Source organism: Giraffa tippelskirchi, chromosome X (assembly GCF_054371585.1).
Source record: "Giraffa tippelskirchi isolate mGirTip1 chromosome X, T2T-mGirTip1v1.2.pri, whole genome shotgun sequence".
In the NCBI taxonomy this organism is placed as follows: domain Eukaryota; kingdom Metazoa; phylum Chordata; class Mammalia; order Artiodactyla; family Giraffidae; genus Giraffa; species Giraffa tippelskirchi.
Genome location: NC_137289.1, coordinates 52,764,861 through 52,778,693, shown reverse-complemented (window position 1 = coordinate 52,778,693; position 13,833 = coordinate 52,764,861). Strand labels below are relative to the sequence as shown.

Below are 13,833 nucleotides of genomic sequence, written 5' to 3'. Positions count from 1 at the left end.
TGGCGGCACATGTCATCATTTGGATTGAAGGCATGAGAGACTGGAGGCAGAGAAGGGACCTTTGCTGGAGAGCCAGACTAAAGCAATGGTGGTGAGTTTGGAGAGGAGAAGACAGACTGGAGAGTTACTGGGGATGTGAGTTTGGCAGTATTTGGTAATTTGTTAGATGTAGAGAATGAGTGTTTTTGGCTTTGATGATAGTAGTGTCACAAATAGATTGAGAGCAAAGAGGAGAAGCGAGTTTGGGGTGGAAGATGAGTTCCATTTTGGAGATGCTAGGTTGTGTCTGTGTGATCTTCAGGAGAATGTGAGACCAGAGCCCAGGTCGGAGGTCAGGAAAAAAGATCAGGGGAACATAGCATGAAGGTGGAGCTTGAAAGCCTGATGGTGGATGCCCTCACTGGCGAGAAGACATGTTGGGAGTGGACTCAGGAGGGAACTCTGACACTTACCAAGGGAGTGGAGAATGAGAAGCCCGTGAGAAGGATGAAAAAGGAACAGCCAGGGAGATTGGAAGAAAATCAGGAGAGTGTGTGGTGCCACAGAAGCCAAAAGAGGAAAAAGTTCAGAAGAGAGGGAGTGGGAGTGGTTGACACTCTTGAGGTAGGTAAAGAGGTAGTGACAGAAGACAGCTCAGTGCTGTGGCCAGAGTGTGGTCAGTTGTGAAGGAGTGGCGGGTGGTGGGCATCAAAAGGCCAGTTGGTCCCTCATCCAAAAGGGCCTTGGTCACCTACCTGTGGAGTTAAGCCTTCATTCTGTAGATAATGAAGAGTCATCAAGAGGTTTCAAAACGGAGTGACCTGGTCAGATTGGAGTGTTCCAGAAAGATCAGGCTGAGGCAGGATGCTGCAGAGGATGTTGTGGAGGAATAGGACCTTTAGCGGGTAAAACTGGCAGGCACTGAAAATGGTAGCTAACACTCATTGAGCCCTTATTATGAGCCAGGCACTACTCTCAGTGCTTATATGAATTACCTCACATCATTCTCACAACCCATATACGGGGTAGATAACGTTGTTGACCTCATTTTATGCCTGAGGAAGCTGAGGTACAGAGAGAGAAAACAATTTGCAGGTGGTCAGAGAGCTGGCAAATGACAGAGCCTAGATTCAAGTCCAGGTGATTGGTTCTAATCCACTCTAACCTGTTTCACTGCATGCCACTCTTAACTTCTAGATTGTTTTGCCTTGATTAGATGTGAGGAGTGAGGGGGTTAGGATTAGGTTTAGCTATGAGCTATCAGGCATCCAAAATAAGAACAGATTAAACAGGGTAGAGGGTTTCCGTGGTGGCTCAGTGGTAAGGAATCTGTCTGCCAAACAGGAGACATGAGTTCGATCCCTGGGTCAGGAAGATCCCCTGGAGAAGGAAATATTCTTCCTTCAGCACATACTCCAGTATTCTTGACTGGGAAATCTCATGGACGGAGGAGCCTGGTGGGCTACAGTCTATGGGGTTGCAAAGAGTTGGACATGACTGAGCAACTAAACAACAACAACAAACAGGATAGAAATTCATTTTTCTTTCATTAAAGAAAGAAATTAATTAAACCCTAGAAGGCTTAATGGCCGGTCATCTCCACAATGTGGCACTTGTCTCCATAGTACAGGATAGAGTTCCAGCCATCATGTTCATGCTCTAAGCAGCAAAATGCCGGGTGGAGGGAGAGAAAGAACAGATACTGGGGACAACTGGAAGTCTGCTGTAAGAGAAATTCCAGAACTCCGCCATGGGTGATTGCAAGGAGGATGGGGTTACCAGCAGTGGAGGTAGAAAATACAGGAAACCTGTTAAGCCTTTATTATTTTCGTTTGTTTGCCCAAGGTCTTTCTCCTCCCTTGGGAGCAAAACGCTCTGTTTTAGGGGAGTACTGCTCCTCTCCTGTCCAGCAATGCCCGTTTTAGTTTGGGCTTCCAACCCAAGTACCCTATCAACTCCCTAGTTACAGTTGATCCGATGGGTTAATATATAGGCATGTGATCTAAATCAGAACAATCCGAATCCTTCTCTTCACCAACTTAAATGGGGGAAAATACTGTGTCTGACTTTTGTGGGATAGCTTGTAGATGTGTGGCCAGAAACAGTTGGTGGCCCTTTTACAACTACAAGGAGGAAGCATGCCTGAGAGAATGAAGTCAGCATGCAGAATGAACTGTAAATTCCTATTGGTGTTCAAGTCTCTGGTCTTGTCCTTGAGACCCGTCTACATTCTTGCCCTTAGTATGATTAGGTGAGACTTCTGATAAATTCCCTCTTGTGCTCAAGTTAAAGCTGTATTTCTGTCAACTTGCAATCAGTAATGGAGAAGGCAGTGGCATCCCACTCCAGTACTCTTGCCTGGAAAATCCCATGGATGGAGGAGCCTGGTAGGCTACAGTCCATGGGGTCACGAAGAGTCGGACACGACTGAACGATTTCACTTTCACTTTTCACTTCCATGCACTGGAGAAGGAAATGGCAACCCACTCCAATATTCTTGCCTGGAGAATCCCAGGGACTGAGGAGCCTGGTGGGCTGCCGTCTATGGGGTCGCACAGAGTCGGACACGACTGACGTGACTTAGCAGCAGCAACAATCAGTAAAATCCTTATTAAAGCTATGTTCTAAAAGTTAACTCTCGAATCAGTGTAGATATGCTTAAGGTCTGTGTGTGTGTTTGGGGGTGGTGGTCATAGTAAATAGCAACCAGAAGCAGGAAGATAATTTATGAGGCTGTTTTAATAGTCTACATGAGGAACAATGAGAATCAGAACTAAGGTGATATCAGTGGGTACTGTAGCTCCTGGCTGGGTTTGCCATGTCTCTTCTAGACCTTGAATCAGTTGCCCATATCTGCATGTTGATCATCTCTACCTGAATGGATGGCATCACTACCTGGATGGATGGCATCACCAACCACTGGTTGGATGGCATCACCGACTCAATGGACATGAGTTTGAGTAAGCTCTGGGGGTTGGTGATGGACAGGGAAGCCTGGCGTGCTGTAGTCCATGGGGTCACAAAGAGACACAACTGAACTGAACTGAACCTGGATGGAATGTAATATGTCCTTGTTCATTATGAGGATATTTTCCTCTATGTCTTTTGTTCTTCAGTCGCTGACTTGTGACCTACTCTTTGTGACCCCATGGACTGTAGCACGCCAGGCTTCCCTGTACTTCACTATCTCCCAGAGTCTATGCAAACTCATGTCCATTGAATCAGTGATGCCATCCAACCATCTCATCCTCTGTCATTCCCTTCTCCTCTTGCCCTCAATATTTCCCAACATCAGAGTCTTTTCCAATGAGTTAGCTCTTCAAATCAGGTGGCCAAAGTATTGGAGCTTCAGCTTCAGCATCACTCCTTCCAATGAATATTCAGGGTTGATTTCTTTTAGGATTGACTGGTTTGGTCTCCTTGCAGTCCAAGGGGTTCTCAAGAGTCCTCTAAAACCACAGTTCATAAGGATCAGTTCTTCAGCATTCAGCCTTCTTTATGGTCCATCTCCATCCATACATGACTACTGGAAAAACCATCACTTTGACAATACAGACCTTGTCGGCAGAGTCATGCCTCTGCTTTTAAATACGCTGTCTATGTTTTTCATAGCTTTTCTTCCAAGCAGCAAGCATCTTTTAATTTCATGGCTGCAGTCACCATCTGCAGTGATTTTGGAACCCAAGAAAATAGTCTGTCTCTGTTTCAATTTTTTCCCATCTATTTGCCGTGAAATGAGGGGACCGGATGCCATAATCTTCATTTTTTGAATATTGAGATTAAAGCCAGCTTTTTACTCTCCTCTTTCACCTTCATCAGGAGGCTCTTTAGTTCCTCTTCACTTTCTGCCATTAGGGTGGTATCATCTGCATATCTGAGGTTATTGATGTTTCTCCCGACAATCTTGATTCCAGCTTGTGCTTCATCCAGCCCAGCATTTTGCATGATGTCCTCTGTATAGAAGTTAAATAAGCAGGGTGACAATATACAGCCGTGGCGTACTCCTTTCCCAATTTTAAACCAGTCCATTGTTGCATGTCCGGTTCTAACTGTTGCTTCTTGACCTCCATACAGGTTTCTCAGAAGACAGGTAAGGTGGTCTGGTATTCCCATCTCTTTCAGAATTTTTCATAGTTTGCTGTGATCCACAGAGTCAAAGGCTTTAGCATAGTCAATGATGCAGAAGTAGGTGTTTTTATGGAATTCCCTTGCTTTTTCTATGATCCAGTGGATGTTGGCAATTTGATCTCTGGTTCTTCTGCCTTTTCTAAATCCAGCTTGTACTATGGAAGTTCTCGGTTCATGTACTGCTGAAGTGTAGCTTGAAGGATTTTGAGCATTACCTCGCTAGCATGTGAAATGAGTGCAGTCATGGAGTAGTTTGAGTATTCTTTGGCATTGCCCTTCTTTGGGGTTGGAATGAAAACTGACCTTTTCCAGTCCTGTGGCCACTGGTGAGTTTTCCAAATTTGCTTGCATATTGAGTGCAGCACTTTTACAGCATCATCTTTTAGGATTTGAAATGGCTCAGCTGAAATTACCTCACTTCCACTAGCTTTGTTCATGGTAAAAGCATCCTAAGTCTTCATACTCCAGGATGTCTGGCTCTAGGTGAGTGATCAAACCATCGTGGTTATGTGGGTTACTAAGACTGTTTTTGTACAGTTCTTCTGTATATTCTTGCCACCTCTTCTTAATATCTTCTGCTTCTTTTAGGTCCATATGGTTTCTGTCCTTTATTGTGCACATCTTTGCATGAAATGTTCCTTTGGTATCTCTAATTTTCTTGAAGAGATCTCTAGTCTTTCCCATCCTATTGTTTTCCTCTACTTCGTTGCATTGTTCATTTAAGAAGGCTTTCTTATCTCCCCTTGCTATTCTCTGGAATTCTGCATTCAGATGCGTATATCTTTTCTTTTCGCCTTTGTCTTTCACTTCTTTTTTCAGCTATTTGAAAGGCCTCCTCTGACAACCGTTTAGCCTTTTTGCATTTCTTTTTCTTGGGGATGGTTTTGATCACCGCTTCCTATACAGTGTTACAAACCTCCATCCATAGTTCTTCAGGTACTCTATCAGATCTAATCCCTTGAATCTATTTGTCCTTGGACATATGTGTATATCTTCTTAAAAACTCCTCTGTCTTAATTCTAATATCTAGATCTCTAGGGGCTGGTCTTCATTGATTACCTTTTTTTCTTCAGTATGGGTCACATTTTATCTGTTTCCAATATGCTCAGTCATTTGAATTTCTTGGAGGACGTGTTGTAGAGAATCTGGATTCCATTGTGTCCCTCAGAAGAGTATTGATTTTTTTTGTTTTAGTAGGTAGTTAACTTGACAGAACTCAGATTCTATACTCATAGAGGCCAAAATTTCTATTTAGTTCTTTTAGTTTGAACTGTTGGGAAAGTGCCCTGTGAGTGCATGGCCAAGTTTGAGGAACCTGTGGGACATTCAGTCTGAGTACATGAGTCTGGATGAGTGGAGAGAGAGTTGGGATGGAGATGTATAATGCAGAATCTCTGGTGGCTAAGTGATAGATGAGTCCATGGGTGTGGATGATATAACCAGGTAACAGAGTAAGAAAACAATTGATAACAAGGTCCAGTATTTAAAGGAAAACCATAAGAAATGAGTCACTTTAGGAGACTAAGAAACAGCCAGAAAAAGTCAAGGCACACAAGGAGAGGTGGTATACAAAAAACAGGGGAGGAGAATTTCATGAATGAGTTAGTGGTCAGTAGATTCCCATTCAGCAGAAAAAGCAAGCAGAGCAAGTACTGAAGAGCAGGCATTGGATTTAACAACTAAGAGGTCTTCACCTCAGGGATCACAATTTCAGTAGCATGGGGCATTGCTACATTGCAATTTGAGGAGTGTGAGTGTGTGGTAGACTTGATCCCATGTTCCCTGTTAACAGTTCCTCTCAGTAATCACCTCAGTCTAGTCACCTTGTCTTGAATCTGGTGAGCTCTGTATATAAGTTTAACCGATAGAATGCCGGAAGTGATGCTGCTTGACTTATCAGGTTAGGTCATAAGAAACCTTGCCACTTTCACTTTGGTCTTTTAGGGCTATGAGCAATCATTTAAGAAGTTTCATCACCCTGTTAAAGAGACCACATGGAGAGATTGTGAGACAACATGGACAGAGCATGAAGCCTAGCTGCACCCAGGGTTCCAGAAATCTCTACCAAGGCACCAGCCATAAAGAAAACCATCCTGGCTCCACCAGATAAACTTAGCCTCCAGCTGGACATCACTAGGTGACTCCAGTAGATGTCATATGGGGCGGAAAAATTGTCCAGTAAGACTTGCTCAAATTTCTCATCCACTCAATCATGACAATAATAGAATGCTTATTGTTTTCATTCCTGTGTTTGGGGGTGGTTTATTAAACAGCAGTGCATAACTGGAACATTGGACATTGAATCCCTGATACCTCATTTGGTAAAGAATCCGCCTGCAATGCAGGAGATCCTGGTTCGATTCCTGGGTCAGGAAGATCCACTGGAGGAGGGATAGGCTACCCACTCCAGTATTCTTGGGCTTCCCTTGTGGCTCAGCTGGTAAAAAAAAAAATCCGCCTGCAGTAGGGGAGATCTGGGTTCGATCCCTGGGTTGAGAAGCTCGCCTGGAGAAGGAGATGGCTACCCACTCCAGTATTCTGGCCTGAAGAATTCCATGGACTGTATAGTCCATGGGGTCTCAAAGAGTCAGACATGACTGAGCAACTTTCACTTCACTTGGGCATTGAAATACTAGAGATTGTAAATGCATGTAAGCTTGGAAAGGGAAAGATCAGATGGCAGCTAGAAGGTCTCATAAGATTGTGGGCAGATTTTTTTAAAGGTGGTAGAGACTTGAGAATGTTTGCATGTTTTGGTGGAGGGAGCTAGGAGATGGAGAAAGTTGAAGATACAGAAGAGAGGGGAGATGATTGATGTGTGAGATTTCGAGAAGGGCCGGGATGAGATCCAAAACTCAAGTAGAGGAACTGATGTTAGACATGAGGGTAGTGGGGTACTTTAGTCTCTAAAATAAGAGATGTCTGCCCTCTTCTGGATGTTTAAAAATGTCAGGCTTTCCTATTACTGGAATTGAGAGAATATATGAAGGTTAGTTAGACAGTAATGGATCTCCTGAGCATTGATGACTGTGGCACTTTCTTTGGCTTATTCACTTAACCTGGACCAGGAAGTGACTAGAATTTCCATCCTTAGTTCTATTTTTCCTGTTAACTAAGAGTTTATTCTGTCTACTGAGAATGTTGTGAGCAGGAATAGGTATTGGGCCTGAGGATGGTAATGAAGATTTGGAAGAGCTATTTTGAGAAGTGAGAGTAGGAACTGACTAAAATTTTGTGGATTTTGTGCCTGGTGGATTTCCACTCATTATTTGATTGAAAACCACAAAAATGAGAGAGCACTGATCATTATACCTATGATATTTTCTTTAAGGATACACACACTGCAGCCTGCTAGGCTCCTTTGTCCATTGGATTCTCCAGGCAAGAATACTGGAGTGGATTGCCATGCCCTCTTCCAGGGGATCTTCCCTACCCAGAAATTGAACCCGAATCTCCTGTGTTGGCAGGCACAGTCTTTATCATTGAGCCACCTGGGAAGCCTGATATTTTCTCTCAGTTCTTAAAGTCATGGCATAAAGAGAAAAGACTATCCTTGCATGGATTCAGAGCTGATGTCTTAGGGCAAGGTTTGGTGAGAGTATTGGTCAGAGAGGTTAAAGTGATTGATTATAAGATATAAAGTAAAAGATAAGGAAATGATAAGCCATACTGGGAGAAAAATGAAGGGATCAAGGAGGTCTTGATAAGGCTGAAGAATTAGTGCAGTGTGAATAAGAGAATGAGCTGGAGAGACAGAAGTATACTAAACTGTTTCAAGGATAAAGAATTCTAGGTGATCACAAAGTTCAGGGTATGAACATGGAAGAAAGTCATTGGAGACAGACAAGAAAATCAAGAGAATGAGAGGCCAGGGTACTGCATGAGTAAAAACATGGAACTTGAAATTACTTTAGGTAATGGAAAAACTTGAGGGTGGAAAAGAAGACATTAGTTGGGATGCCATATCCCTCAATGAATGTAAGGGAGTGAACAGAGTTCAGAAGCTGACATAATAAGAAGACTGATATGGTTTACAGAGAAAAATGCATGTATTAGATAAGCTTCCTTCAGGCATGAATTACAGTGATGTTGGCTGTGAGTTCAATTTCTTGATTTAACGATAAGGTACATCCAGAAAAGGGAAGAGGAAATTTGCTGACCTATATGTGACACCATCCTGAAATCACTAAAATCCTATCTGTTGTGTGCAATGAAACTATGGAAAAGATGGATAACTAGCTAAATTTGTGGATTCGTAAGATGGCAACCAAACTTTACAAAGCATAATAAACAACATTGTTTTGAGGCTGAGAGCCAAAGAAATTTAAGATCTTGTTACTCAGGTCAGGAAAATGTTAGACCCTTCTCAGTATGATAAAGAAATAGTGCATATATAATTCATTATTTTCTGAACTATAAAATGAGATGCTTTAAACAGAAACACAAGTGTACCTATGGCTAATTCTTGTTCATGATTGACAGTAAACCACAAAATTCTGTAAAGCAATTATCCTTCAATTTAAATAAATAAAGTGGCAAAAAAAGATTATATGTTGATTGATTGATGAGAATGTGACCAAGGGTTTGCAGGAACGTCACCCTCTATGTCCGCTAGGAGCAGTGGCTCAGTATTTGCTAGTTCATTGCTCAAGGTAATTTTATTGGACATAACTACCCCATATAATGAGAATTGATGTGTGTGTGTGTTGAAGTATTTTAATGCAAATTTCAGACATCCTAACATTTCCTTTGTAAATATTTCTGTATGTATCTCCAGCACAGTGATTCTCCAAGTGTGGTCTGAGGACCCTGGAGACACCTGACACCTGAAATCCATTCAAAGTGCCTAGGAACTCCTCCTTTTTCCTGCTACATATCTCCATAAGGTTGAATTTTCTTCATATATGTCAACCAAAATAACCACAACCATACCACAGTGATGAAGCAAGTAAGAGAGTCTAGCTGTCTTATATTAAGGCAAACATTACAGAGCTTTTCAAAAAAGAAAACGTTTCTAAATTATTTTTTTATTTTGGAAAATAGTTATTTTAATAAAATATGTTTACGTTAACATGTAGTGGATCTATTGTTATTTTAATGAATTAATAAATATTTTTAGATATTTTCAGTTTTGATTTTGAATGTAGTAAATATTAGTAGATCTGTAACCTACATAAGTGAAAGTCTTTAGGGTCCAAGAAAATAGTAGTGATCTCTTTTTACTGTGTTCACATTTTAAACTATATTATAAAAAAGCTGTCAGAATGTTTAGAAAGAAGCACTAGTGTACTTCCTTTGAACACATTTGCAAAACTTGCCAGAAGGAGGAGGAAGTTTTAAACTACTCCAGCTCTGCATGAAAAGGAACTAGCACAGAATGATTCTAGTAATTAAAGTCACCAAGGCTACTTTCTGAAACTCTGGAAATCCCACAACAACTTTTTAAGAAAACTTTCTTGTTTTTAAATAATTATGGCCTCACAGGAAGTTGCAAAAGCGGTGCTTAGAGGTCCATGTGCTTGTCACCAGGTTTCCCCAATGATGGTATCTTATGTAACTGTAAAATATCAAGTCCAGGAAATTGATATTGGTATAGTATTGTTAATTAGATTATAGACCTTATTCAGTTGTCATCACTTTTTACATACTTTCATTTTTGTGCGTGCATGTAGCTCTATACGGTTTTACCCCATATATAGATTTGTGTAACCACCACCACAGTCAATATATAAAACTGTTCAGTTATCTCAGTTATTCCCTGGTGGCTCAAACGGTAAAGAATTTGCCTGCAATATAGGAGACCCGGGTAAGATCCCTGGATCAGGAAGATCCCCTGGAGAAGGGAATGATGACCCACTTCAGTATTCTTGCCTGGAGAATTTCATGGCAGAGGAGCCTGGCAGGCTACAGTCCATGGGATCTCAAAGGGTCAAATAGGACTGAGTGACTAACACTTTCAATTATCTGAAAAGTGCTCCCTTGTGCTACCCTTTATATTCTCAGCCCCTGGCTCCATCCTTATGCCCTGGCAACAGTTAATCTCTTCTCAGTCTCTGTAGTTTTGCATTTACATAAATGGAATCCTATAGTGTGTAACCATTGGGGATTGACTTTTTTCACTAAGTGAAATGCCCTTGGAGGTCCATCCTAGTCACTATATTAATAGTTTGTTCCTTTTTATTGCTGAGTAATATTCCACTGAATGTATGTACCAGTGTTTATTTATCCAGTCACTAATTGAAGGACATTTGGATTGTTTCCTGCTTTTGATATTATGAATAAAGCTGCTCTGATTATTCATATACAGGAATTTTTAATCTTTTATTTTTAATTGGAGGGTAATTACAATATTATGATGGTTTCTGCCATATATCAGCATGAATCAGCCATAGCTATGTATATGTACCCTGCCTGTTTAATCTCTCTCCCACCTCCCTCCCCACCCCACTCCTCTAGGTTGTCACAGAGCACCTGATTTGAGCTCCCTGCATCATACAGCAAAATCCCACTGGCTATCTATTTTACATATGGTAATGTATATGTTTCAGTGCTACTTTCTCAAATCATCCCCCTTCTCTCTCCCTCACTGTGTCCAAAAGTCTATTCTCTATGTCTGCATCTCCATTGCTGCCCTGTAGATAGGTTTATCCGTACCATATTTCTAGATTTCATATATATGTATTAATACATGATATTTGTCTTTCTCCTCCTTACTTACTTCACTGTGCATAATAGGTTCTAGGTTCATCCACCTCATTAGAACTGACTCAAGTACATTCTTTTTTATAGCTGAGTAATATTGCATTTTGTATACACACCACAGCTTCTTCTCATTTCTCTGGGATAGATGCTCAAGAGTTTTCTTGTGGGGTCATATGGTAAATGTGTGTTTAGTTTTATAAGAAACTGCTAGAATGATTCCCAGAGCCTTACTATTTTACATTCCTAGAAGTATTGTATAGAAGATCCTATTTTCCACAGCTTTGCCAACATTTGGTATTACTATTTTATATTTTACCCATTCTAATGAGTACATAGTTATAGCTTATTGTGGTTTTTATTTGCATTATTCTAATTAGGTAATGATGTTGAACATCTTTTCATGTGCTACTTTGCCATCTGTATGTCTTCTTTGGTGAGATTCTGTTCATGTCTTTTGCTCATTTTCTAATTGTATCCTTTGTTTTTTACTGTTGAGTTGTGAGAATTTGTTATATATTCTAGATACCAATTATTTGTTGGGTATGTGGTTTGCAGATATTGTCTCCAAATCTGTTGCTTGTCTTTTCATCCTCTTAACGGGCTGTATTACAGCACGAGAATTCTTAATTTTGGTGAAATCCAATTAATAATGTTTTTTTCCTTTGTTGTTCAGTCACTAAGTCATGTCCAGCTCTTTATGACCCCGTGGACTACAGCCCACCAGGCTTCCCTGTACTTCACTGTCTCCCAGAGTGTGCTCAAACTCAGTCTGTTGAGTTGATGATACATCCAACCATCTCATCCTCTGTCTCCCCATTCTCCTCCTGCCCTCAATCTTTCCCAGCATCAGGGTTTTTTTTCCAATGAGTCAGCTCTTTGCATCAGGTGGCCTAAGTGTTGGAGCTTCAGCTTTAACCTCAGTCCTTCCAATAAATATTCAGAGTTGACTTCCTTTAGGATTAACTGGTTTGATCTCCTTGCAGTCCAGGGAACTCTCAAGAGTCTTCTCCAGCACTACAGTTTGAAAGCATCAATTCTTCGGCACTCAGCCTTCTTTATGGTCCATCTCTCACACCCATACATGACTACTGGAAAAACTATAGCTTTGCTATTTGGACATTTGTTGGCAGAATGATGCCTCTGCTTTTTAGAACACTGTCTAGGTTTCTCATAGCTTTTCTTCTGAGGACCAAACGTCTTTTAATTTCATGGCTGCAGTCACCATCAGCAGTGATTTTGGAGCCCAAGAAAATAAAATCTGCCACTGTTTCCATTTTTTCCCTATCTATTTGCCATGAAGTGATGGGACCAGATGCCATGATCTTAGTTTTTTGAATGTTGACTTTTAAGCCAGCTTTTTCACTCTCCTCTTTGACCTTCATCAAGAGGCTCTTTAGTTCCTCTTTGCTTTCTTCCATTAAAATCGTATCATCTGCATATCTGAGGTTATTGATATTTCTCCTGGCAATCTTGATTCCAGCTTATGCTTTGTCCAGCCTGGCATTTTGCATGGTACACTCTGCATATAAGTTAAATAAGCAGGGTGATAGGATACAGCCTTGATGTACTCATTTCCCAATTTTGAATCAGTCCATTTTTCCATGTCCAGTTCTAACTGTTGCTTCTTGACCTGCATACAGGTTTCTCAGGAGACAGGCAAAGTGGTCTGGTATTCCCATCCCTTTGAGAATTTTCCAGTTTGTTTTGATGTATGTTATGCTTTTGGTGTCTAGTCTTAGATCTTTTCAGCAAGATCGAGGTCCCAAAGATTTTCCTCATATTTTCCCACTAAAAGTTTTATAGTTTTATATTTTATACCTAAGTCCATGTTTCATTTTTAGTTAATTTTTGTATCTGATGTGAGGTTCAGGTTGAAGATTTTGTTTTTTTTGGCCTGTGGATGTTCCATTGTTCAAGCACCATTTTTATTTATTTATTTTTAATTTATTTATTTTAGTTGAGGGCTAATTACTTTACAATATTGTAGTGGTTTTTGTCATACATTGACATGAATCAGCCCTGGGTTTACATGTGTTCCCCATCCTGTACCCCCCTCCCACCTCCCTCCCCATCCCATCCCTCTGGGTCATCCCATTGCACCAGCCCTGAGCATTTGTCTCATGCATCGAACCTGGAATGGTGTTCTGTTTCACATATGATAACATACATGTTTCAATGCTATTCTCTCAGAACGTCCCATCCTCACCTTCTCCCTCAGAGTCCATAAGACTGTTCTATGCATCTGTGTCTCTTATTCTGTCTCGCATATAGGGTTATCGTTACCATCTTTCAAATTCCATATATATGCATTAGTATACTGTATTGGTGTTTTTCTTTCTGGCTTACTTCACTCTGTATAATGGGCTCCAGTTTCATCCATCTCAATAGAACTGATTCAAATGTATTCTTTTTAATGGCTGAGTAATATTCCATTGTGTATATGTACCACAGCTTCCTTATCCATTCGTCTGATGGTAGACATCTAGGTTGCTTCCATGTCCTGGCTATTATAAACAGTGCTGCGATAAACACTGGGGTACACGTGTCTCTTTCAATTCTGGTTTCCTCGGTGTGTATGCCCATCAGTGGGATTGCTGGGTCATATGGCAGTTCTATTCCCAGTTTTTTAAGGAATCTCCACACTGTTCTCCATAGTGGCTGTACTAGTTTGCATTCCCACCAACAGTGTAAGAGGGTTCCCTTTTCTCCACACCCTCTGCAGCATTTATTGCTTGTAAACTTTTGGATAGCAGCCATTCTGACTTGTGTGAAATGGTACCTCATTGTGGTTTTGATTTGCATTTCTCTAATAATGAGTGATGTTGAGCATCTTTTCATGTGTTTGTTAGCCATCTGTATGTCTTCTTTGGAGAAATGTCTGTTTAGTTCTTTGGCCCATTTTTTGATTGGGTCATTTATTTTTCTGGAATTGAGGGGCAGGATTCGCTTGTATATTTTTGAGATTAATTGTTTGTCTGTTGCTTCGTTTGCTATTATTTTCTCCCATTCTGAAGGCTGTCTTTT

General features: G+C 40.9%; 1 long non-coding RNA gene across 1 annotated transcript in view; it reads left to right on the top strand.

The window, feature by feature from the left end:
• LOC145536702 (uncharacterized) overlaps window positions 1-12,893 on the top strand; it is a 35,904-nt gene extending 23,011 nt beyond the window's left edge. The window contains exons 3-4 of the long non-coding RNA XR_014075967.1: window positions 6,052-6,285; window positions 10,564-12,893. This is a non-coding gene — a long non-coding RNA (uncharacterized LOC145536702). The remainder of the gene's footprint in view (window positions 1-6,051; window positions 6,286-10,563) is intronic.
• Window positions 12,894-13,833: the final 940 nt, after the last annotated feature.